The sequence below is a fragment of the Nothoprocta perdicaria genome, unplaced genomic scaffold (genome assembly GCF_003342845.1).
Source record: "Nothoprocta perdicaria isolate Ctin4 unplaced genomic scaffold, notPer1 scaffold_3, whole genome shotgun sequence".
Taxonomy (NCBI): Eukaryota; Metazoa; Chordata; class Aves; order Tinamiformes; family Tinamidae; genus Nothoprocta; species Nothoprocta perdicaria.
In genome coordinates, this window is record NW_020455532.1 from 6,210,812 (window position 1) to 6,235,362 (window position 24,551).

The 24,551-nt window shown below is 41.3% G+C and overlaps 1 long non-coding RNA gene across 2 annotated transcripts in view; it reads right to left on the minus strand.

Moving 5' to 3' along the window:
* Positions 1-18,891: 18,891 nt before the first annotated feature.
* LOC112949682 overlaps positions 18,892-24,551 on the minus strand; it is a 51,388-nt gene continuing 45,728 nt past the window's right edge. The window contains exons 1-3 of one of the 2 annotated variants that reach the window (XR_003249855.1): positions 21,726-21,786; positions 19,816-19,873; positions 18,892-19,046 (exon numbers count right to left, since the gene is read on the minus strand). This is a non-coding gene — a long non-coding RNA (uncharacterized LOC112949682). Of the gene's footprint in view, positions 19,047-19,815; positions 19,874-21,725; positions 21,787-24,551 lie in introns of those variants that run through there. The other variant, XR_003249854.1, reaches the window with a different exon arrangement.

The window sequence follows — 24,551 nt, forward strand, 5'->3', positions numbered from 1 at the left end:
GGGTACTGATGCATATGAGGTCTGGGCATCTGGAACGATGTGATCCCTGGGGATGGACTCCAGGGTGCAGGAAACAAATCCTTTCTACCTGCAGAGCTGGATCCTGCTGCATTCAGCCTTTATCACCTRTTTTCTAGAGCCCCATTCCCTCTGCAGGGTGTTTGTCCACTTCCCACAGAGCTTGACCCCCTCAAAAAATGATTTTAGGACCAGGGAAATGACTCTGTGTGACTATACCTTTTGAAAAGGGGTTATCTTTCTAATTGAATAATTATTTTTGACAYTGGATATCAGCAAATGGTCAGGAGAAAACAGAGTGAAAGACTTTGCTTTAAGCTGCTGCAAGACAATCAGCAACCACATTAGGTTTCATCTTGATCCGAATATCAGGGTGTAGATCAAACCCTGAAGCCTGAGATTAAACCACCCTTGCAAAAAAAGAAAGAAAAAAAGCCCGCTATTAGCAATAGTGGTTCAACAAAGATAGCTCCGTCATCCAGTGCAGGAAACTTTTTAAATCCTTCTTCTTGGTGGCCCACGAGTCCTACAGCCTAATAAATCACTTTACAGAAAAAGCATTTCCTCTGAATTTGCTGTCTAATATGATAAAATATCTCTTGAATGTCATGTCCCCTTTTTATGTGTCTCTCTTCAAATTTTAAATGATCTTAACTTCCTGCTGGAGTTGGGCTATTGTTTAATCTTTAAAAGCTTCTTGCTTGATTTTCAGAAGTGCTGAGCACCCAGAAACTCACTCAACCAGCCTTCAAAATCTTTTTAAGATGCAGGCATGGTTTTTACACTTAGTCCGTTCAAGGATGGCATTGCTTTGAGCCCATTTGACATAACAAATTTCCAAATTAGCGGACAGGGGAACATCACGTCTAGGCAACGTGTGCTTCATAGAGGGACTCGGCATTTGCTCCAAATGCTCATTTAGGGAATTAAAAACAGAAACAAATCCAAAATCCTCTTGTTGCTACAGCTAGCAACTCCCCCTCTGCAGCTCAACGGAGTATTTAATCTTGCAGAGAATATTCACAGTGAATATTAGTTAGCACGAAGAAAGCGCAATGGGCTGCGAACCTGCGTGTTCCTGTTCTTGGGTCTCGCTGTGGGAATGTGGGTGGGCTGAGGGCTGGATTTTTCAATAAAAGATGCAGGAGGAGAGAGCAGGGGTGCGGGCGGACTGGCTGCGCCGGCCAGGCTGCTCTGCATCTGAGCCGCCGCGATGGAAGTAAAATATTTTGCTTATAAAGAATTTTCATAAACATGTCTTAGGATGTGTATTAGAGGTACGTCTTGGGATGTGCATTAGGAGTAAGCTAAACAAAATGGTATAAACACAGGGATGGCCTGTAATAGGAGAATAAATGGGCTGCCCCGGCTCGCTCCCGCGTCCGCGGAGCTGCCRCAGCTCCCAGCCCTCAGATCTGGACGATGCCTAAGCACAGGGGACACAGTGAACTCGAGGAGCCTGTTTAAAAATAAAAATCAAAAAAAGCAGATTAGCACCTCTGACGGCTCTTTGGCTAAAATTAAAAAGGGAAGAAGTCACTCCTAGGAGTCGTGGTGCCAAAAATATCTAAATGTTTCTGAGCCAGAGGAAAGGGCAAATTAAAGAGATGGAGGGAATCACTGTTAAATCTGTATCCAAAATGTCTTACTGTATTTTTAGAAGTATTTACACTTCTAAATATATGTATTACCTTTGTAGAAGGTATAAAGAGGCAGACAGCAGGACTTCCAAAAGAATCAAAGCTGGTCAGGTGCCTAAATTCTCAGTGAAATTCAGAAATACCTCCAAGCTAACTTCCTTTTGTCTCCCAGTCTTGATTCCAATTTAGCCCTGACTTAGGCAAACCTCAGCTGGAAAATTAGATGTTTAGCTTTTACAATCCAGTGGATGCCTAAATATAGACCCAAATACCTAATTTGAGAATTCCACTAAACTTCTGTTTTAAAACTACATGTAACCTATATAAAGACATAAATGCACACTGAATAATAATAATTGAATTCAAATGCTTTCATCCAGATAAAGTGCAGCAATTGAATTAAAATCTCCAAGGGTTTTGGAGCCACAGTGGACAGTGTAAGTTATAATCTAGTTTACTGTATAAAGTACTAATTATGTGTCCATGGTATTCATCAGACTAGAATGTTTCCTGTGAGATGGAGAAAAAATATGGTAAAGATTAAATTAATTATGCATTTTTATAGATGAAACTGTTTCTAATATTTTGTGACTAACAATAACTTTAAAGAGCAGCCGTAAATATATAGCATTTTGGAACCTAAGGAGATTAAAATAAATAACATATGGACCCAAATCATCCGTCAGGCCTGGATTGCAGCTTTGGTAATGTCACTGTTAGAAGTACAACACTTTATTGACAAATAATACGAGCCAAAAAGCCTGCTCGGTATGGACTCAGTAATATTGGCTAAAAAAAGGACTTTTTAGTGGCTCAGACTAGGGACTGATTTAAGCTAAACTGACAGCAAGCCAATAGGGTCTGTGCTCGTGCAGCCTGGCAGCCCGGAGCAGCTCTGTGCTTCTGTATTCGCAAAAGTGCAGGGAACAAATAACCCTGCATTTCCCTGCTGTCAGCACTACCTGCTCACATATTACAAGACAAATGAGGATTTCGTCCTATTTTACCTAAATCTGGTCTTCTCGCCAAGCTGTCGCTGTAGTTTCAAGCAAATGGTGTGATTTTGTGCTTTGTGTCCCAGCAGAGCCTGCATTTCTTGGAGATGCCTCGTGGTAGGAGACCCAAGGGCACCTGCCCTGCACCGAGCCGCAAGCCTGGCCACTCTTTGCCTTCCCCACCCTCCTCTYCCTCATCCCCAGACCCCTTTCCACGTCACTGTCCCAGCACAGAGGCTCCCGGGCAGCGCATGACCAATGTTTTAGAAGAGGGCTTCTGTTTACAAAGCAGCCACAAGTTTGCTTTCCCGATGGGAGCAATTAATGATTTTTTCTTTTTTTAGAGCAGAAGCTCTGCTCTGCCCATTCCAGCATCAAGGGTGGATCGTGAGAAGGACAAGCACCTGGGGAAACCATTTTAAAGCCCAGAGCAGGGCTGGGACATCCCCCCAAAACACCACCCACAAGGAGCCAAGCCAACAATTCCCAAACAAGGATTATCCACGTGAAGAGTTTCACTCTCATCCTGTCTTTTATTTATTATTACCATTTTTAACCATTCCCCCATTTATTCTGTGGAGTACCCAGCTTGCCCAGGTTCCCGCTTTTCGTGCTTCTGCTTGGCCTTGGAGGCTGCATCACTAACAGCTCAGTGCTATTTAGTTTTATTTGCTCTTAAAACGAGCAAGGCATTCTTAGGATGTGTTACGTGATACTACTGTTTTGTTACTTCCCCTGGATAATAAACAGTCTGGAAATTAATGATTTATAAAGGGTTAGTGTTTGTGTGACAGAAACTAGGACAAGTGGCTTGACCCCAATCCCATCCCCATCTGAATACTGCAGATGAGTCACTCCTGGCTCACATTCTTTTGGGATTCTCCGAATGCACAGAAGTCAAATGAACATATATGTAGTACTGGGGTCATGGTCCCTGTTGAGGGGACAAAGCAGGGGTTGCAGCTCTTGACTGCTAAGAAAGCAGAAACGCGGGTGCTGTGCGCGGCGCAGGGGGGTCCTGTCCCGCTGGCACCGTGCGACCGGCCCTGTTTGTTGTACAAACAGGATTTGGGAAGACACAGTGTCGGCCCCTTGCACAATCCTGCCGGGAAGCTGCTCCCATGGGCTCCTCCGCGGGCTGCACATCGCGGCAGGGATGAACCTTATCTGCGGTTTCGTGTTGCTGTGGCGTTGCGGCAAGAGACGTTGAGTTTCCAATAATCCAGCCCTGAAAATATACCTGAATATACCCAAGTGCAATTGCTCGAGTGTCTGCCTTTGACTCTGTTGAAATGAATTACTTACTTTTTTTTTTTTTTTCTGATGGAAAGATACTCAATCACACCGTTGATAAAATAAACCTAAGTAATAGTAAGTGATCTAGCAACAACGCTTAAGTCGCTGCCCAAACAAGCACTGCTGGGAATGGCAGCTCCGCTCCCTGCCTTTTAGAACAACCCCATAGGATGGGAAAAGGTTGTTTTCTCCACATCCCACACCTGCACAAATGCCATTAAAAAGCCAAACAGAAATACTAGAAAGCAGTTCTCATGCAAACTCCTGATGCTTTCAGGATACCTGGACAATCCCCGGGCAGCGTATGGGATACAGTGAGGCTGGGGGACAATGGCCCTTTGTCACCGGCTCAGCAGAGGCTCCGATATAATTTACCATACAATGGGACAGTGCAAAGGATGTGCAAATCTGTAAACACCCCCCAGGGTTCGGTGGGTTTGAAGCAGCCAGGTGAGATCACATAACCTAATCTGCAGAGGTAGGAAGGTGATGGACACATCAGCCACCCTGCGGCTCAGTTATCAAGGCTCTGGGTCAATGTCTTTAAAATGCTTCCAGTGTCACGGATCAGTGGCTATTGGAAAAGGAAGAACTTCACGGGGTTACGTGTGGGGTTTTGCTYACGTGCTCCTGCAGGCCATGGATGATGACGTCTCGCAAGGACTTTCCGAGGACGGCACGTGAGCAGCAGTCCCGCTGGCTCCGCGTGTTTTGGTAGCCAACAKCAGCAGCCCGAGACTGCAGAGAACGAAAGGTGCTATGAAAACTCTAAGTTGTTACTGTACTTGCTCAAAGATTAACATCAGATTCCCAAGAAAAGGGCAGGTCTACAGGCTGCTAATTTACTACCAGTAAAACTCAGTTTAATAAAGTTGTGGTAAATATTTTCTGCTTTTAAGACCCTTTAAGGCTTCAAAGGCTCCCATTTGCTTTAGGGTYCAGAGGGATGCTGATGCCAACAAGACAAGTTTCATTAATTACATTGCACAAATAAGCCAAATATTGCACAAACGTGTGTAGCAACAGTGGGAGGAATGCAGCACGGACTGCTCGTGGCTCTGCAGAGCCCAGACCGGCACTCTTTGAAGGCCACATTGTCACTATCTGCACCCAGACCCCTCACCAGAAAAGGTTCCCAATATTCCCCCCTTGAAGGCACAAATCCTGCACTGCATTTCCTGATGCATGGCATGCTATAATAAAGAAATAAGATTAAAAAAAAAAAAAAGAAAACCCACATACATAGATAGACATCCCTGTTCTCTGGCACCTCGCCATGGTGTGGGGGTTGCACACACATTGCCAGAGACTGGCAGAGAATGGAGTCTGAGAGGAAATTCCTACAATCCCTATTCCACACCAGACTGAAAGCATCCTGCTTTAGGGGGCCTGGAGGTGCCACATTCTKCAGCCACAGTCAGGACCAGGAGACTTTACCAGCAAATGAGAAGACCAGGCTCGCTGCACCAAAAATGAACCTAGAGGCACGGGAAACAACCAGAGATTTCACAACCATTAGCAAAACGTCACTGAAACCACACGAGGACTGGAGGCTGCTGGAGGAGCTTCAGGCAAAGATGATGCTCCCAGTGGACATGAGGGGACCAAAATCCCCATTTTGATTTTGGTTCCATCTCCTTTACCTTTCAGCTTGCACAAGCCATGCACAGAAGACTCTGCATTGCATTGGGCAGGTGGAAGCCTCCTGCTAAAAAGCAGTTGCAGACTGCAAGGCTGGAGACAACTTGTGCAGCATCTCTCCACATGAACTCTCCTCGTAGCCTAGATTGACAGAAGAGCAAGTGCAGAAGCTGCTGCAGTGTTTGCAGCCAAGGGAGACCTTAGGAGCACATGTTGACAGTGCGCCATATGTCAGGGCACGTGCTGCTTTATGTTACTGGGAAGGAACTGTAGAGGGCTTGTATATGAATTTTAAATGAATTGTTAACACATTTTATGAATCTGGTAAAGGAGTGCTGATGGGGGAGAGCACACATGTCTGTTGGGCAAGATGGAGTAAATAAATCATGGCTTTCACAAGATAAAACTTTATGGAGCAGCAATAAACAACAGAAATACTTCTAGCAGCATTTAAAGCCATGTAAAAGGAAGCACGAAGGGCTGGCTGCCCCCCAGCACAYGCTCACAGCAGCTTATGGGAGAGAAGCCCCTTTGCTGCAGGAGGGAGGGCCAAGCTGTCAACGTAGGACAAGGGGCTGCTGAGCTGTCGCTCATGGTCTTTGGTCCATGACATCTTCCAGCACCTGCAGGTGCTGCTTGAAGCATCCATGACATCTTGGCGCCTTCCCCTAGACATTGTCCCACTTATGCTCTGCCTTCCTCCACCATAAATTCCTCTGCTCTTTGTGATGAGCAGCATCTTGGACCAAGRGAGGCACCCGGTGTATCTACCTCATCCCTCCCATCTGGATTCACACTCCCGGCAAGCAMATGGAAAGTCATTTTCTAGGGGCATTGGGGAACACTAAGCCAAAGCTCAGYGGAAAAATGGGAAAATTACATTTCTATCATTGTTTCTTGAAGTTCCTCACGAAAATGCACTGCCAGAAATAKGTCACAGCCTGCTGGCCAGCCTGGTGGAATGGCCTTGACAGGTCCTCCGGGGGAAGGGTCCACTCTGGGCTAGGCAGGCAGGAACCATCTGCACACTTTGCAGAAGGTACTGGTGTCTGACGTATTGTTAATCATGAAGCATTAGAGATCCAGAGGAGAAAACTGGCTGAATTGGTATTGGAAACCTCTGGTAAATATATTGCCTGAATGGCATGGACGCATCTCCTACCACAAGGAAACAAAACACCTTTTCTARAAGTGTTTACCCAGTTTTAACATGCACCTGCATAGAAGCTGAACTCTGAAAAGAGCTTTTGTAGATATTTCCACAAACTAATTTAATGTCAAATCCTCTTAGACACCACAGATGATCCTAACCCAAAGAAAGCAACCAAATAATTTATATGAATAAAAATAGCTCTGCATTATTGATATTAATTTTATAGATATATTTTACTATTTTATTCAGGAAGATCTCTAAGTGATCAATTCCCGGACTGCTCGCAAGATTACCAAATCCTATTTACACCTCAGGTTCTTCACAGCGTCTCTGCTAGGCAGTGATTGATGCTGCCAGAAAGCCCCTTTGCCTGCCTTGACCTGCCCTGTCAYGGTGGCTTTTCATATTTGCTTTTATCTAAGACCACTGCTAGTTATTTTTGAAATAYGCCAGCTATTTTATAATATATTCTGAAGAGCAGTTTGCAGCAGAAGTTTTAAGTGTCTATACAGCACCTCCAGGGATGACAGACTCTTGATACAGGCATGATGGCCTGGTGCTATCATGAGAATAGTTTAATTTAACCATCCAGATGATCAACTTTTATTAGTGAGAGTCAAGCCCCATGCAATGTATGCAAGAATATCTTCACTTGACCAGTCTGGCTGGGTAGCCCTGCTCTATTGAAAGGCCTAAATGCAACTACAGCTCCAGTGAGGATCTCCAAGTGAAGATATTGCCATGAGACAGCRCAGATCTCCTTAATCAGGGGATTACTATTCAGAGGATTTTTTCCTCCAACCTGAGTCTAAGTGATACTTATCTAAACTTACCCAAATGGCTTTTAGTTCAAAATCTTATGTAAACAGGCTTTTATAAGATGAGAAATTTGACCCTGCTTTACTCAGCACTGTCAGATTTAGCATGAAATATTTCACTATTTGTAGGTATAACCTTAGCACAATGAAATCAATAGAGGTGTTTCCACTGAACAAAATGGAACTATTTTCGGTCTCTCATTTGGGAAATACAGMTTCTTGGGCTTTTGGTTTCAGTTTGATTTTTCTCCACAGCTACATTCTGACCCACAATTTCTTCACCGTCTGTAGATATYTGAATAATCACAATTTGTTGAAACTAAGACACAAGAGAAGCACAGAGTTGTCTGAGCCACAGGCAGAGAGATGTTTGTGGTCACAGATGAAGTGGGCACTTTGGGCAGACTCGGATTTAGGCAACTCTTCATCTACCCCCATTGAGAACGAGGCAAAGGCAAGAAGATTTTCCAGCAACCTTGAAGTGTCTGAGTTCTCAGAAAACTCCCCTTAAACTTCAGGCTTCTGGATATACCCAGAGAAGAGAACAGCTGAATTATTTTCAGGGAAAAAAAAAAAAAGCAGATAGTGAAAAAAAAAAAAGTCACTTGCCCGATTGATCCCCTTCAGTTCAGTGGAACAAAATTTACTGTGCCTGGATTCCACTAGATCCACTCCATGTGTATTCACAGTCCCCTCAGCTGATCACAGCTCAGCTGATGTTGTAGCTTAGCAGAGATCCAAGATATCCAAGATAAGTAACTTTATTTATATGCGACAGAACCCCCACAGGCAYATTTTAAAACATCTTGATATAGAAATAAAACAGGAAGATGCAAAAAGGAGTGAAATTATTCAGGATATACAATGGAGGAATTTTATTACCAAACTGACTGCGTTGTAAATCAAGTGCTCTGTAAATGCAATAAAACAATTGTTTAGTCTGCATGATTCATACCACAAACCTCAGTATTCCGTGTTTTGATCTTATTGCAGCAATAAACTGTCTAGACAGCAATTAACAAACTGTTTTTTCTTCAGATGTTTGGAGTGCCTTTGCTGCCTGATCGGCACTCAGAAATACAGGGCTTTTTCTTCTATTCCTATTAATTATCAGGCTGATCAAGAAGCACGGTTAGCCATTCTCTCTAATTGTACAACATCCCTCTTTAGGCCAATTGCTATAGGAAAAATACCAAAAATATTGTTTTTCATTAGTAGTAAGTAGCTAAGATAAAGATTTATTTTACCATGGTGCTCTGGAATGAGCTTTAAAAGTATAATTTATACTGAGAAATGATATAATATTTTAGGTCCTGCTTCAACAAACTGCTTTRAAGTGTGTGCAGCTTTAAGGATATAAGTAATCCTGCGAGAACACGTGTTCACATTTCAATMCATAGCTGAGGTATGACCAAATAACTGATCTATCATGTATGATTGTCCCCCTCAAGAACACTCCACTTTTTCTCCCCGATAAGTGGGGCAGCTATGTTGYTCCTTAGTCTTGTACTCAACTATTTCCAACAGAAAGTAAATGGTTCCTAAAGCCTGGGATGGTTTCTGGGGGATTAAAAAAAAAGAGAAAACGGAGGAAGCCCTACAGGAAAAGATGAAAGATAATGTCTTTACTCATTCTATATACTGCACTTATTATATACATGTATATATCCCAGAATTAAACCTTATAAAAGACAATGATAGAGTAGTGCAGTGTTTTGCAGAAACAACCATCATTTCCATGGTGGTCTGTRCTGGGACCACTTGCTTGTCAGAAGTGAGTGAGGGCACAAAAAAACCCACATGTGTGTCAGCCAAAGTAGGTGGCATCATATGCCTGTGTCCTGGGGTATAGAGTGTTTGTTCGGATAAGACACTGAGTTGCTATGTGTGCGTGCCTGGAGTTATGCTCATAAGCAGGAAAAATAACGCAGAGAAAGAAAAAGAGAGAAAAAAATAAAAGGAAGAGGGGAAAAAACTGCAAGTGGAAGGATCAAAAAAGGCAAAAAAAAAAAAAAAAAAGAAAAAGAAAAAAAAAGAAGGAAAAAAAGGGAATTTTCCTGGGCTGCTGGACAGCTCCCATGTGCCCCCGCTGTGCACGTGTGCGGGGGGACCTGCAGCCACCAGCTCTGGCTGCAATTCAGTAAAAACTGCCAATAAGTGATATCTCAGAAGCAAAACCATTACATTAAATCTGAAGCAACTTTTCAGAATTTATTTGAAAAGCAGTCTTTTTAAATTTTTTTTTTTAATACTTCAAATATGTTTTCTTTTAGTCTCTGTTGTGCTGGTATAAGGAAGAAAACTACAGAAAAAAATAATACCTGCTTAAATTATCATTAAAAAAACAAAAAGAGTGGCATTTTAGCTGAAAGTGAACTTTTCAGCTAAGCTCACCACATTTCACAGCTTTTATTCAAAGTGTTTCTAYACACTTCTGCAGAGAACTGGAGTTCTGGGTCCTATTCTATCCCTGGAGAGGTGGAATATTTTATTTATTTCAGTGTAAAATAAAATCCCATGGGCCTGAGCTGGGTAAACAGGCTGCAGAGGAGGCTCACCAACCTTGTCAGAAATGGCTTTTATATACAGACTTGGAAATACAATGGATCTTGGGAAGATCTTTTTAGTGTAAAATACTCTCCAAGTACTGTGAGGCATCCAGTTTTATAGTGATACCCAAACTCCACAGAATATGAAATATCGGTCCTGTCATCCCTACAACAAAGGGCCTGATCCTAATACCCTGGCAGAGATGGTGCAAGGCTGATATCCAGCAGTTCGAGTGTCCAAGTCCACATCTGTGCACGCACACACGTGCAAAGACAGCTAAACCCCCCAAAGCTTTTCCCCCTTGCCTTTCACTGAGCAAGGTCACAGAAAGGCAGGGATGGAAAAGGAAGTTTCTGCAGACGGATACAGGAGGATGAATAGCTTACAAGTTGTTGACTGCATCATGGGTAAGTCCAGCACATGGTAATTACAGTGGAAAAGTCTAGATGCCAGGAGGATTTCCCAGTTATATTTGGAAAGGCTGGAGCAGACATAAGGAGATAGTATTTAAGAGTGACTACAGGAACCACAGTAGGAGCCAATAAATGCCCCACAATCCACTGACAAATACATGCCTTTTTTTTTTTTTTTTAAATCTTTGTCTGAAGAGTTGTTTCTTTGTAAAATAGTTTCCTTTTTTTTTTTTTTTTTTTTTTTTTTTTTTTTTTTTTTTTTTCTTAAACTCATTCCTTTGCAAAACTTGAGGGAGGAGTTTGCATTCACTCCAATATTCTCTCTCTCACGTTTGAGTGCCAGGCAGATATCACAGAATCACTCCTGAGACAGACTTGCAGCTTGGATACAGTTTCCTTAGAGAAAAACCTTGGTCATCGTGGATTTGGAGGGTGGAGAAGAGAACATGGGAAGAGCCACGGGGACTTTTCAAGCAGTTTGGAAAGGCACTCGCTCAAATCAACCTCTGAACTTGCCAACCTCAGTTGTTTCCCCTTGGATCCACCTCATAGTTTGTGATACACAAAATGCTTGTGCATCACAGAAACACACTTGTGACAAGAAACTCTTGTTTCTTATCTGAAGGAAAATGGGAGCTGGTGACATCCTGGCCTTGTCTGGCCACCTTGCCTGTCAAATAAGGACAGCTGCCGAAGTGGCCAGCCAGGGTGGCTCCTGCCCCCATCCCTTCGGAGGGGACAGTTTTGCTGTATCCCCATTAACACCCTTCCAAATTGCAAATCATCTTCAGCCACCCATAGGATTTTATCTCCTCTCAACCTGCTAAACAGAGCGGGCATCTGCAAGATGCACCAGCTTACACTAATGTGCTCAGAATGGGCTACAAAAGATAATTTAGCAGAACCTAATATGAAGGCAAAACCATGTCTTCAGTGAAGACAAAACAAAACAAACAAGACAAAAGGAAAATGACAAAAAAAAAAGCCCCACTCCTTGATTCCTTTGATTGTTTTTTAAGATGCTGTAGCACTACAGGACTGCTCTTAYAAGAGAGAGATGCTAATTCCTCTCTCTCCAGCCTCCCCCTGTCCTACACACACTAGCCCTAAGTCTCTGCCCAAAATATGAAGCTGCCGAAAGATTTTATTTTGTTTTTGTTTTTAATMATTTCATTGATTCATGCTCTTTCAAATTCCAGTCCCAAATATAAGTCATGACACTGGCCTTGCTGCCTAGAAAATCTTCATAAATACTTTCCTTGAAAAAAAAAAAATTGCTAGGACTACAGCAGTTGGTTAGAGCAGAAACAACACGTCCCACAAAACTCACCTACTTGGAGCTTTATTCCAGACTCTAAATTCAGACCATTTTCTTCTGAAACCTCCTAAATTTCTCCAGATTGAGCCCAATTTCACTGAACAACCAGAGGCTTGTATAAAGAATCACTCTTCTTCAGAGTTTTGCAGCAAAATCAAGCAAAATCCATCTCACATGGTTTTGATTCTTAAAAAAAAAAAAAAAAAAAAAAAATCAGCTGACACTCATTTATTTCAGGTGAATTTCAGATTGAGAATGAGCTTTCTTTAAACCTCAGTGGGGATTTACATGGTTAAAACCCTGAATTTCTCAAAGCCTGGCAAAATAATCTAATGAATGCCATTAATCTTTCAAAACCAAGTTTTTACACAGCTCTGGATATAGCCTCGTAGGAAGGCAAAACAAGAGGCAAACCCCAACAAAGCCCACTCCCGCGGAGGGGGTTCGATATTCCCCATACGTTTCGTTACATTTTCCTTCGGTTCAGGCAGCCAAACAGTGAATCTAATTAACTGGACACAGGAGGGCCCTTATGAATGGAATGTAACATAACCATACAAAGTAATCTCGTTACATTGTAACAAGAGGTTAAATACCACTTCCTGCTATGTAGTAGCTGTTAAGTGTAGTATTGATGAAAAATATGCTAATAACGCCCGCTGAAAAGAATGGCTTAGTTCTTGTTAGCTAATCTCTGCAAGCTGTTTGGTAAGCGGCTTTTGTATTATGGTTATATCACATGCACATCAAGCACAACTGCTCTGCTCTGTCTATCACCGCGTTTTAAACTCCGCAATTGTTTTTTCCCCCTGTAGGGCAGATTTACATATATATACATATAAATATCCGTGCACACACAAATAGGCAGCGGTTTGATGCGCTGCCCAGCACCCTCCCGACTCCCCCCTCTCTCCTCCTCTGGCATCTTCGACCGAAGGGATATTGCTGGACGTGGTGCTGCCAACTGCATCCGCACTAAAGCTATGGGGGAAAGATAAAGTTTGCGAGAACAGGGACAGTGGCTATGCTGAAAAGGCATAAAGTTACAAATAGGGCCACACTACGGATTTTTCTYTTYTYTTYTCTTTTCTTTTCTTTTCTTTTCTTTTCTTTTCTTTTCTTTTCTTTTCTTTTCTTTTCTTTTCTTTTCTCTTTTCAGATTTACAGAGCTGTAAATGAGAATCGGGCCTCTTTTTTTTAAACTGAGAAGTCAACAGAAATCTGCTCGTAAATGATTACTGTTTACACCTGGGGGATAATTATTAATCAAAGCTCCCAGTTAAACCTGAAATTATAACTTAAGGATACTATCAAAAATGTGAACGGCTTTAAACGGCAGCAGCTGGTGTGGATTTTCACAGCCCCTGTGCCCACTGCAGCTGCATTACTGTGTCCACGGCTTTCCTGAGGTGTCCATGGTGCAGGCAGGGACACCTTGCAGAGCCCCCRTGTCTCATCCGGGCACGGGACCATCTTTATCTGCAGAGCACCCTCTGTTTTCTTTTCTCCCTCTTCATTTCCATAAACAATATGCACAATTCTCGGAGCCATTCAGTCTGCAAATAAAGGCGGTRGGCTAAGTAAATTTGCTTCACACCAATTATTTTTGTGAGGTCACCGAGTTAAGCATTAAAGAACACTGCTGGGGATGAGCGCTCGGGGACAGTATGATTTGTGCTATGAGCTGGACAAAAGCACTCAGCACATGGCATAATACAACATTTATTGGGAAGCTTTGTGCCATGAGTTAATAGCAGAATAATCCTTTTCTCTTAACAACCCCGAATTACTCATTTTATCTCCTAACCCAGCTGCACTATAAGTCACTTTTGTAAGTCGTGGCATATGAAAGAAAGCAAAAGCTGTGCAATTTCTGGAAAAAAAAAAAAAAAAAGAAAGAAAAAGATAATAATAGAAGGAGAATTGATTGCTCAGTTCAGCAGTAAGTGGTTTCACTTCTATGCACAGTGTGAGGGTGAGTAGTCGTCAAATTATTGTGTTGTGTTTTATGCAAATAAAATTACAGAAGGAGAGAACAGATTAAAATGATCGGAAGCCGTGGAAGGAGCCCAGAATCCAGCTGCTGCGAATTTGCTCGGCTTTATTGCCACTCTCCCCATAGCAGCTCCCACCAGCAAGAGCCTGGCCTGGGGTCTCGCTATTGACTATGCAGGGCTGGTGCACGAGCAGTAAGAAACTGTGACAAAATGCTCTGCACATGGTAATTGCTGATGATTACATTTCAGACAAAGCACTCAGGCTTTAACAAAGCAGCGTGGCAATATTTGCCTCACTGGAAGCCAAATTATACAGCAGTTATATCGCTGTTAATGGAAAAAGGAGCAAGTCTCACAGTCGCCCTGCTCATTTCAGGAGGGGAGGTCGGAGTCGGGCCTGGATGCTCCAGGGGATTTCMAAAATCCAGCTCAAGCAGAAAGCCATGATCTTGCTGAAAAACTAGAGATCAGGCCGAGACTGGAATCAATGGAAATTAGATCTGGAAAAATCACTGCAGGAGCTGATATTTTATCATGTTTCCTTGGAGACAGAACTAAAAATTAATACCTCTGCTGGCACCTTGAGGAGGGCAAAGTTGCTTTTTTTTTTTTGGAAACTTTATTGTCTTACAGTAAACTATAAATGACTATTATATCTAGTAATAGAAAAAATACAATACACTAAAAAAGATTATAAAACAAGTTGCGTGAAACAAGTATCATGATAGAGAACTCCCCCTCTCCTTTTTTCTCCTTTTCTCCTTTTTTTTTTTTTTTTTTTTTTTTTTTTAAAGTATTGTTCTAAAGGAACATAGCTGCCTTCCCCTCACCTCCCCCCAAAAGAGGTTAAAACAGAGCTCTATTCTTTCCATATTTTAATGCCTTATTTGTTTTTAGTAGTGGAAATGATCACAGCTCTTTCAAGATAGGGAAAAAAAAAAAAAAAAGCAATTGGAGGCCTCACTGGGTTGTCTCTTTCTTCAGACAGTGAGAATATCACTTAATTACCGTCCAACAGACATACCTATCCCTCACCCATTTGCGGTACTTAAGTTGGTAAGGGCTGGAGCAGATCAATACACACGCGCCGGCTGAAAGATGTCATTTTGTCATTTACAGTAAGAGACAGTGCAAGGAATGCGATATTTGTTTTTTTCCTCGAGACGTCTGAGTGTCAATGATAACATCCAAGGTCTTTGCCTTTGTCACAAATATTTGATTGTCTTTTCAGCACCCTCCGTCAATAGCAAACACCTCCGACATTTACTGTCTGCTGCTCATTTTCAAAGAGACAACAATGCCAAGACCCACACATCCGTCTGCCGCAGAAACTTGTGAAACTCTTTGTTTCATTTTTTTCCCACTGCCCTGAATAACCCTCTCGTCCCATATGGCAGCAAGTTGCAGTTCATTACACCTCCCAGGTCTGGGTGCACCAAGCTAAGGTGCTGACAAAGGGGTCTCTTCCTCCAGGTATTAATCAAGAAGAAAAAAAAAAAGTTTTATAAATTGATGGGTATTTTCTTGGAATTTGGTGCTATTTATTCAAGCCTGGGAAAGAATGGCAGATTTCACTTTAGTCATCTTCCCATTCTTTAGCATTGCAGCTTTGAATGCCCATGCAGCGCTCGCGTTGCACTGCTGCTTTTAAGGGGAAAAGAGGCAGTGTAAACAATGCTGAAATGAAAATAGCAAATTCCACAGTTATGACTCCAGTAAAAGTTACTCAGGCATTTRAATAATGGGACTTCCTATTCCTCAGATATCTTCCTTTCTGAAGAATTGTCTCAGGAAGGGATAGCATCAGGGATCATAAATTGTCTTTTGGCTTTTCAACACTTTACAGGCTCCCATGCATCTCCAACAATAGGAGTGGGGAATGACTCTTAACAGCTCATTAAGGCTGTTTTTGCCAAATGCAAATAATAAAAAGGCCTCTTAAGAGACTGTCTCATTTTTATTCAGAAAAGCCTACTACAGAATATAAAAAGATGCCATAAAATGGAAATGCAATAGAAGAGCCAGCGCAGTTATCTTTGGTGTCCTTTGTAAGATTTCCATGCTGACTGGAAATCTCATGGGCATTTCTGGATACACTGCTGAACGATCCTGCTCCACACTGAGATGGTTCCTTCAGAAGGGCACTTGAAAATCGTAATATTGTGCTAGCAACACACAGATTTCTGAGGAGTGAAGGAGGGGGAATAGACAGTAAGGAAAATTTAGTGGACTTGTATAACATTCACTATATGTTTTTACTATTAATTCACAGATCATTTTTCTCAGCTTTGCTCTTACTGTAGGCTTGACTCTTTTGTGAATTTGGCCTTCCTACAGAAAAGAAAGCGGCTATGCATGAAATACCCTTTTCTATCCCCGAATGTGAAGCTCTTCTCCCTTGTGCTGTGCGTTGGGCCAGAAGCTCCTTTGAGGTGGATATGCAGGAGGGCAGGAGCATCTCTTGGCAGTGCGGGTTGGCATCTCGCAGCCACCTCAGGGCTCCTGCCTTGCTAATACTGCGAGAGAGGATCATTCCCAGGACCCCCAACAATCCCGGTGCCCATTTCCCAGTGTGGACACTGGTACCCGTGGTACCCTTCCTGTGGGAAGGGAAATACGCACCGAGGCCAAAGGGGTTTGGCGCTGATGCCCAAGCCCAGGAGACACAGAGTTCRGTTCTGCCCATGTTAGCACCTATCATGTTACCACCTATTTTTCAGAGATTTTAAACACTTAAAGCTTTCGTTGATCTTGCTAAGAGTCTTGCATGTATTTTRCTTTTGAAAGCTAGTTCTGTAGGTAGTGGATGGCAACAGTCACTACAGCATCCACAGCTGGAGACGGCATTGCAGCCTGGTGTGAATGGCCAAGCACTTTGGATCCAGCTTGTTCTCTGTTAAATCCCAGTTCATACATGTGCCAAAGGCAATGGACAGATATGCCTTCAGATTTCAGCTGAATAAGACAATAACTTCAGTATAGCTTGAGAATAACTCTATGAAGACTAATATAATGATTATATCAAATTATATCAGCTGATGTACTAGCATTATTGATTTATACTCCAATAATTTTTMTTATAATATTGTCTGGAAAAAAAAACATTCTGAGAGCTGAACACTTGCTTAAATCTGAGTTATACAAATACCAATGGATTTTCCTTATCTTTATTATCACCACAATGATTTCTTAAATAATTACACTAGAAATACCGCCATGTGGATGAAATTTTCATTGCAGGAAATAAATGTGTTATCCAAATGCCCTCACAGACACACAAGGGATTGCCAGGAGAGGCTTGTAGCCTTTCTTCACAATTAGGACCCTCCATAAGTATGTTAAATCAACTTTAAGAGTTAACATGAATATCTGACTTGGTAACTTTTCCTGAGTAAACACTGAAAAATAAAAGTGAAACAAAAGAAACAGAACTTGGCCCAGACACTAAATTGGCCACCTCTGAGAACTTCTCTTCAGTCAGTGCTGCTACGTATTCATTCCTCCCCGGTGTCCTCTGTGATTACTTTGGTACAGCCTGAGTCACTGGGATTAAACCTCTGAATCTAGATTAGATTTTCCTGACAAAAGACTGAAAAAAAAAAATAGAAACAATATAATTGGTTTGGGGCTTATCTCTGGCGCAAACTTTGAGGGAGGATTTCTGGTTTTGGCTTATACAGTTGCTGACACTACGCCACACACAAGCTTACTTTGTAATTTATTGCAGTTTTCACTACCTTGGCCTTTCAGAGTGGAAGGATGGGCAGACTTGACTTTTTAAAATGTAAATGAACCAGAACCTTGAGGGGCCTTGGGATATTTTCCAAACTTCCTGAGCACCAGTAAAAACCGGTCTGTAGCATTTTGTACAGTGGAGACCTGCAGGAACTAGGACGATGGAAGTGCCGAGTTCTTAAACATGGGAATCCAAAGCCCTCTTCCTGCTCTTGAGGACTTCACCTCCGGATAAGTTAACTTTCCCCGAGATTGCAGCTTGCTCCCCACACCCCCCGCCCTCCCACATTTAAAGATTGCATTGATTTGATAGTGGCTCATTGGCACCATGCCCTATAAGGAAAAAGACAGTAGGGTTAAATTGTGAATAGCYCTCAGTTTTGAAAAACTGCTGAGCTCCACCATATGGACTGCTATATGGCAAGGAATATGCTTTATTGGCATTGCTTGGAGGTTTACAAGCAATCTTCTTGAAGTTTTAATGGTTGCTTGGGTGATTTATCCTGTCTTGAGAGTCAGTGCTGTTAGGAGGCACCCAATTCTTGAGCTCTTGCTTTCCTTTATTATGAAAACCTTTAATCTTTCCTACATGTACCATAAATAACCTCATTATGGCCACACAGAGAAAATGTAACAGTTCCCATGTAAGTTTTGACTTTTTACTTAACACTTTTATGAGCTACTTTAACTTCACAAGGGGGATACTTAATATATAGCAGCAGAGATTTGGGGGGCGAGGAGTAGGACCACGAATGAAAGTGTCATATACAATATTGTGTCTTTGTAGCCATAAAGTCTAGTGTCATTTTTCAATCAGGATTGCTGGCATGGAGACAGGCTTTCTTTGCTTCCTTGAAATACTCAAGGGCATCTTTTTTTCTTTTTTTTTTCTTTTTTTTTTCTTTTTCTTCTTTTTTTTCTTTTCCTTTTCTTTCTTTTTTCTTTTTTTTTTTTCTTTTTCTGCTGAATGCTTCAGACCAGTTGGTTCCCCAGATTCTATCTCACAGTAACAACCTTTACCAAACTAACATTTCTACCCCAATAACACTATTTAATTTATTCTGCACCAAAAAGTTTTCACAAGAAAAAAGAATGGATACCTCTGGAGGCTGGGATAGAAAGCACTGATACAATTAAATTGAAGAYAGAATCTCTCTTTTTCAGCGTTGATGTCCACAATGGAACTAACAATTACTTTAAAAATCTATATTTGAGACAAGATATGAAAATGGATACAGAAGAAATAAAAACCATGATAACCCCTGTAGTTGTTGCCAGCTATACCACCCTTTCCAAAAACCATTGTCATTTTTGGAAAAAATGGACATAATGTCTTCAAAGCCACCAGCTATCCATATCAGGTTTGTCTCTAYTCAGGTCTATCACATGTACTCTTCCATCCTATGCCTCAATTTATGTACCTGTAAAATGCAGATGGCACATTTACACTTCTTTGTGCATCTTTGTAAGCTCTGCAGAAAGAAAAGGACTTTATGAACGGTCAGCATTGGTACTGGTAYTTTTTTCTTTGGCTTGAGTGGTTCTGCCTAAAGGGGATTTCCTTAACAAAACCAAGGTACAGGCAAAAGAGGCAGCCTTTGGGATATGTGGGATGTATATCACCACACCCAAGGGTGGAAAGCAGGAGACAAATCTCAGATAAGGAGGGAACAATTAGAGAATTCAGACTGATGTTTCATGCGAAAGGACACTCAAATTAGCATAAAACAACAGAGCACATAACTTGAAATGGAGGGATCTGTAATTGAAGCAAAGCTCTAAGTGCATCTCTTCAGCTAATTGATATCTTAAAGATTGTAAATAAAGAAAATAAAAAAGGGGAGAAAAAAAAGGACTAGAGGGCAAATTACAACTTTGGAGTAGGGATGGACTGAAGTTAGAGGATGCATGTGAGAGTTATGCAGGGAATTTGCAAAGGGCTGGGCAGTGTTTTATGGAACATTTGCCCTCAAGTTTTAAATATGCCCTTGGTTGGGTAAGGGGGATGGGAAATACCGCATAGAAAATATCTCTCTTTTTGGATACAGCACACTTCATTTGAAATTAAAAAGAAGAAATATAAACTATATAATAACAAYGGACTATCATTTATTTTCTTACCAAAGCTGATTTCCTATATTCCTGGAGATTTTCACCATCTCCCAGGGTATAGATATCATTCTCAGCCCAAAGCAGAAGCCCAGATCTGAAGGAAAAACTGGGTGGGAGGAGGGTTCTTACCTTTCAGTCCCAGTAATTTGGAAAAGGAACTGTCTTTTTGTAGTATCTTCTCTAGCACCTAATACAGATAAATCTGAGTTATTATAAGAGTTTCTGTGTGCTTCAGATACATGGAATAAACACCTTACATGATTTTACAATTTAAGATTAAGATTTAGTTGAACATGACAATTACTACCAAGAAAAAAGTAATTATGTTTTTCCCCTCCATTGTGGAGCTCAGTAAGGTCTATAGATGCAAAAGAGACACACGTGATGTCAGTATACATATTATTTTTGCTTCTTGTTCAGCAACTCTGGTAAAGGGCCTTTGGTAAGAAAACTTATGCACTGACCAGACAGCGAGCCTTTGAGTGCTTATCAAGGCTTTGGGAAAAGCATGAGAGCGACAGGTTATAGGAACCAACGTGCAGCCCCTTCCAGCAAAGTCCAGAAAAAGGTGCAAAAGAAACACAGTTGAATATTGAGTACTGAGGAGGCAAAGCCAGGGTGCTGTGGGGTGCTGGGGACTGTTCTTTGAGCTGTATCTGSAAGCTGTGATGCTGGGTGCACTGTATAAATGAGAGATCCCATTTTCCTGGTGCAGGCCAATATTCAAGTGAAAAATGGCACAGCAGATCTGCAAGATTTCAGTCTGCAGAGATAAAGACAGATTTTACACATTAGGAATATATTATCAGATTTTTTAAATATCATTATTAATATCATGACAGGGAATTATCAGCGTTCTGAAGTTGATCAGAAATGTTGAAATCTCCCCAAAAGTCCATTACCCCCTTGGGTCTCACAATCGGGGCAGCCTGGGGCYGGTGGCTGTGGGCACGTGCTCTCTGAGGTCGTTTATTTTAGCTCAGCAGCGTATTCCCATAAGTCTGGAGCTATTTCCCAATTTTGAGGATGGTGTGGGGAGGGGACAGGGAGCTGATGATAACGGGATGGAGGAGATTAGGCAGCTAAGCCGTCCATTTTAGTTCCAGTGATCAGATTTCACAGTCTTTATCTGCAGCACTGACCAGCTAACTTTTCAAGAGGGGGTAAAATGAGGGAGTGAATGTTGATCACCACTGAAAAATGGTTATTTATCTAAAAGTGCCTTTTTTTTTTTTTTTTTTGCTGTTGTGTGCTTGAGCATCTGAGCTTAAAAATGCTTCTTGTTATCAGCAGAACTACATATAACAGAAAGCTCTGCTCCCATTTGTGATTATAATCACAGTATTCACAGTGGCAAGTATCATAGCACCGGCTGAGGTTTATAAAGATCAGCATAGATATCCAGGACCAGATTCCGCTCTTAGGCAAACAAAACGCTTAAGGACTGAATAGCAAATGCTGAATTGGGCCATTAAGTGGAAGTTTCTTATCAAGAAAAAAAAATCTCAGGAAAATTAAGATTCAGTGTTGCCCAGACATTTTACAAGGAACTGTAAATGCTTAATACCCTGGGTGCCAAAYGACATGAAATACAATTAAACTTTTTTTTTTTTTTTTGTGAAAATGGGGAATTTTCTCTCTCTCTCTCTCTCACACACACACACATATATATATATATATTATTTTAAAGTAGCAGTTACATTTGTCTATCCTGAAAAATAAAAATTCTTACTTTATTCTAAACTAAAAATGCAGTGGAGTACATATTAACATTCTTTGAAGGTTCCCAAGACTTTTCCAGACCTCCCATTGGTACCCTGAGGGGAAAATCAGAGCCACATATGGGGAAGTGCGGGAGTGAGAAGAGAAAGAAAAGTTAGTTCCACGTGGATTTTAATACATTGCATCNNNNAAAAAAAAAAAAAAAAAAAAAAAAAAAAAAGTGCATTTTATAAGGTGAAGCCTGTATTGATTTAAGATATTTATATCAGAGAGAGCTCAACTAACGTGGGTTCAGGCCACTGATACGACAGCCTTACCTTTTAAGCCCAAGAGGAACCACCGTAGGAACAGMACATAAATAAATGTTGATGGGAAAAAAACACTGTAACAAAAGGTAATGAGGTACATTGTTAAAAATGGAAAATACTGTAAAGTGGAGGTCTGTGACGCTTCAGAAGTCATCACCGGTGTTTTTGTTACAAGAAAGGCTTGAGGTCAGTTTTAAATATAGATGGTGATTTAGCTGTTTTGAGCTTTGTTGTTATTTTATTCTAATGATTATATCCTCTATAAACAGAACTAGTCAAGTCACGTTTCTTTTCTCCTGCTGAAGTAATAGGCACATAATTTGAATTAATACTGTAGGGCTGACTGTATGAAGGTGAAAGGAAAAGGTAGAGAGGAAAGGCAGGGGGTCTGTTACACATGCTCTGAATTGTTACAATCCGCATCTGATCAAAGCATTTTGATGGAATGGAATGGAATTTTTAACAATCTTAAGGAAGTTTCCTTTGTAAATTAAGAGAAAAGTACTATTTTTGCAAACCACTCTAGGAATAAAGATATAGCAACTTGTACAGTAATATCTTAATCCTCAAATTTCACTGATCAAATAACACAATGATAATAAATAGCAATAATAATCACTGAGAACAGTTTTGTAAAGTTAATCTGTAATTTGAAGAGGGTGTTGGGGAGGTCTTCTGGTTAGATGGACAGCAGAAGATATATAATACAGCACCCTTTTAGAGTTAAGAGTTAGCTGATATGCCATTATGAATAAAGACATTCAGAGGGTCAGATACATATATACAGATATAAATCTGTAGAATCAAGTTAAAACTTCATGCAAAAGCACTACAAAAAGCTAAAATGGATTAATTTGTTTTCATTCAAAAGCAACAAGAATCAAGAACTTTCATGCCTATTAAAATAAATTAAAATYTTAATTTTCAAATGGTCTCATGACAATTTCCATTAATGTGCTATTCCATGTGCTAAAGACACATGAAAGCAGTAACTAAACATTCCTATACAGTTATAAAGCGATGACACTATGGTTTGGGTTCCAGGGCCACCTCAGTGCTGCAGAAAGCAGCAGAAAATGCCTGCCAAATCTTTGCCTCTCTCTTGAGCATTAGGGCTGCCCATTTACAGAGAATCTCTGTCCCAAAATGCCATCACTGGAGCTGCAAGCAGGGTTTGACCATTGCACTACCATCGCAAAAGCACCTGCTCTCCAGAACGTGGCCGAGACTTTCCTTCTTCGTTTCTCATAAAGGAATTTTAAGAGCAGGAATGTTCTTATCAGGAGCAGCAACTTTCAGACAGGCAGACTCATGACTGCTGGATCAGATAAACTACCTATGGAATTTATACGGTCCCTATTACATAGTATCTGAATATGATATGTCACAACATCACATTGCCGTTGGGAAATGCTATAATCTGCACACTTCCCTGTATAAAGGGTGAAACTGAGGCAAAAAGAGATCAGGTGCTCAAGGTTATGAGGGAAATTCGCAGCAGATGGAGGGGATTGAACATSGGTTGTCAGGGTCCGCAGGTATATCCATCCTTCCTCTAGACATTTCTTCCTCTCGGCATTTCTTCCTCTCTAAATTTACATTTCATACGACACATGAGATTTTCACTAACTGTAGTGTCTAATGAGATGTSTGAAGCATGAGGACAAAGTGCACCTGACGGAAGAGCTATAAGAGATCTCCATCTTGCCCTGTTTATCCCGTACACAACTATTCCCACTGTCACTGGTGATGCAGTGAACAAAGATGGATTTTAACAGTAACTTTGGTAGCAGCACTCATGTGCAGCATGGAAATTGCAGCCTACCTTCTCGCTCAGCTCTCAATCCTTAACTGTTTCTGCTTCACACAGCTGCAGTGGTGCATCACGGAGCAGGTCTGCTCTGCGGCACATTGGGAACTGCCCACCTTGATCTCTGCTCTGGCAAACTCACCGTGTGGGACTTCAAAAGTATAACCGGGGCGACTAAAAAAAGTGAGTGATATCATGGGGGCACAAGCAGCCATGCTGCTGTAATTCATAGAAAATCATACTCTTCGAAGCCAAACAACATCGACTGTCACCAGCCTAATCCAAAGGCTTAACTTCTGCCCTCACTTAATTCACCCCCCACTGGCTTCTACACCATTGCTCACAAGCTTGAGGTTGAGTGTTTGAATCTTGTCTGTCTCCTTTGTAGCACAGTAAAAAAMCAATCGCCCTTCCGAGACTGATGTAACACGTAGACCCAACCTGACATACTAATGATGGAGACACATCCTGACCTAACCGAATTTCCTTGCTCGCCTGGTAAAAATCAGAGGGTTCTCTTTGCTTTTCTCTATACATTAGCCCTACCTACGCTCGTGTATCTGTGATTTGGTGCAGATCGGTTTCTGCTAGTTCCTTTTTTCAGAGTGAATGAAAAATTCTCTTCTTGGTTACTGCATGACCACAATAACGGCCTACAGTATGTTGAGCCTGAGAAGAGTGTAGAGCTCTTTGAGCTAACCTCACCACTTTGTGCATACAGAGAGATGCTATCTCCTGCTCAGCAAAAGCACTTCTTTTATTGAGCAAGAGGAAGAGATAAGATAACACAGAAAACTTTAGACATTTATTTCCATTTCTTGAATTCAGATGTGGTTTGAAGATCATAATAGAGCACCTTCTTAAGGTGTATTACAACAGACATTTTTTATATATTGCTAATGGGAATTAACATCTAAGAAACAGGCATATTCAGAGAGCTAATTGGAAGCCAATAGACTAGTCCATCTACATGGAAATGATTTATATCGTAGCAAATAAACTTGAAAATAAAATTCAAAAAGTTT